The sequence below is a fragment of the Crocodylus porosus genome, unplaced genomic scaffold (genome assembly GCF_001723895.1).
Source record: "Crocodylus porosus isolate Cpor-Errol unplaced genomic scaffold, CroPor_comp1, whole genome shotgun sequence".
NCBI lineage: Eukaryota > Metazoa > Chordata > Crocodylia > Crocodylidae > Crocodylus > Crocodylus porosus.
In genome coordinates, this window is record NW_017728886.1 from 148,493,652 (window position 1) to 148,495,995 (window position 2,344).

General features: G+C 45.0%; 1 long non-coding RNA gene across 1 annotated transcript; it reads right to left on the reverse strand.

The window, feature by feature from the left end:
• Nucleotides 1-614: 614 nt before the first annotated feature.
• On the reverse strand, nucleotides 615-1,972 carry LOC109324659. Its single transcript, XR_002104980.1, has 2 exons — nucleotides 1,942-1,972; nucleotides 615-1,015 (listed from the first exon to the last, which is right to left on the reverse strand). It is a non-coding gene; the product is annotated as an uncharacterized LOC109324659 (long non-coding RNA).
• Nucleotides 1,973-2,344: the final 372 nt, after the last annotated feature.

Sequence of the window (2,344 nt, forward strand, 5' to 3'; positions counted from 1 at the left end):
ACCTGTTTGGCCATTTTAGGTGGATGAATCTGAAAGGTCAGCATTCATTCACACCTCATTTGTGTCCACTTCAGGTATCCATGGTAACTAATGGATGGCTATCCTCCACACTGCTTGTGCAGAAGATGTGGCAATCCCTTTTGCTAACCACTTTGTTTGCAGGCTGCAAGGTCATCAAAACACCCTGCCCTTTGCCAAAAAAAAAAAGTCCTTTGTCACACCCAAATCCACCTCTGCTTTCTTTTCTCATGGCAAAACTCTACCTCACCTGCCCCTTTCATACAAGCTACTTTGCCATGCCTTTGTTGGAAGTGAAGACAAGGAGCAAAAGGACTGCAGAGTAGAAATAGAACAACATCATTCTGCACTACAGTGTACACTATGGAGTCCCCTTCAACAGTAAGGGCTTCGCATCCCCCATCCCCCTTTTACCTGCTCTCAATAAGCCCCTGCATGTGTGGTTTCCGAGCAGCATCCACCCACATTTGGCTTGCCTGCAAAGGGTGGATGCTGGTCTCTGGCTTTTGTGCCCAGGAAGAGAAGGTACTACCTGCACTGCCATGGGGAGGGTGGAATTGCTTCTGTGACAGCATAGGTGGACAGGCTTGTCTTTGATTGCTATTTATATGCATTCAACAGTAATCAATTTTTTCCTTTTTTTCTGCATTCCAGGATGAAAAGGCAGTGCATATTCAGTGCTGAAACCTATCTTACACAGGTAACCAGGGATGACAGCGACACATCCACTGATGAAATCTTATTCCAAGGCAGTGAGGATGCTGACTTTGTTCCAGACATGGGAGATTGTTCAGAGCAAGAAGACCGTGTGTGTGGAAGCTTCATTCAGCTCAGATGAAGAGGAGTTGGTGCCACAAGCAGAAGTGATGCCAGCACTTCCAGTGGGAAAGGGAAGAGGACCAGCCTAGGGTCACCGTGGAACACCAAAAAGAGCTACAGCAGGATGTGGAGCAGAACCACTGCAACCACCCCCAGAAAACATTGCAGATGATGACACCTTTAGAGGAAGGAATGGCAGTGTGGGGAAAAGACCACAGCTAATACATCATCAGAGAACAGCCAAGAATATAGTCCATGAAAGTGCTGGGCCAACAAGAGAAAGTAATAAGGATACAATGGTGGAAACGTTCCCGTTTCTCTCACAAGATATCCTGACTGTTATCATAAGAGAAACAAACAGAGAGGCAGCAAGAAGATTCAGGGAGTGGAATGATAGCCATCCTGAAAATAAAAAGGAGTGGAAAAAGCTGGACAAAACAGAGCTGAAAGGCTACTGCTGAGTGGTCTATACCGCAGTGGTCACGAGGCACTGGAGGAGTTGTGGGAATAACGCGCCAGGAGTCCTTGCTTCCATGCCACTATGAGCATAAAATGATTCCGTCAAATCACCAACTACCTGAGATTTGTCAACAAACTGCCACGTGAGGAAAGGAGAGCTGTGGAAAATCTTGCTGTCTTCAGAAATATTTGGACACAATTTGTGGAGCAGCTCAAGAAATGGTATATTCCAGGAATACACCTGATGGTTGATGAGCAGCTCACTGCCTTCAGGGGTCACTGTCCCTTCAGACAGTGTATGCCCAGCAAGCCTGTCAAATATGGCTTGAAAATTTGGTGGTGCTATGATGCAGCAACATCATTCCTCCTGTCTGGAGATATCTACCTGGGGGAGCAACCAGAAGCTCCACGCCAAGGTAATCTTGGTACCTAAGTCATTGAAAAACTGGTTTATCCATGGTACAAGACTGGAAGGAATATTGTGAGTGACAATTTCTGTCTTGACCTGACAGAAAGACTGCTACAGCAGGACTTGACCTATGTGGGTATGATTTGGAAAAACAAGGCCAATATCCCAAATGAATTGCAAGTAAATTGACGAAGGGAAACTTTTTCATCCATTTTTGCTTTTGATGGGGAACTCACCCTAGTTTCCTATATTCCAAAGAAGTTCAAAGTTGTGCTGTTGCTGTTAACCATGCACCATGACCTGTCAGTGTGTGGAGAGCAAAGAAAGCCAAACATGATCCATGACTACAATAAGAAAGTGTGGGGTGAATAACCTTGACCACTTAGTCCACATGAGTACCTGCAGACAGAAAATCACCAGGTGGCCAATAACACTATTTTTCAGTATGCTGGATATAGCTGTCATTGCCAGCCTCATCATTTGTCTAGGCCACAATGCAAACTGGAAGCACAGATCACATTTAAGAAGATGGCACTTTTTTTACAGGAGCTGCGAGAACAGTTGATCAATGGACAAATAAAATGAAGAATGATGGATACACATAATCTGTCTAAATCCATCAAGTCTGGTATGACTACC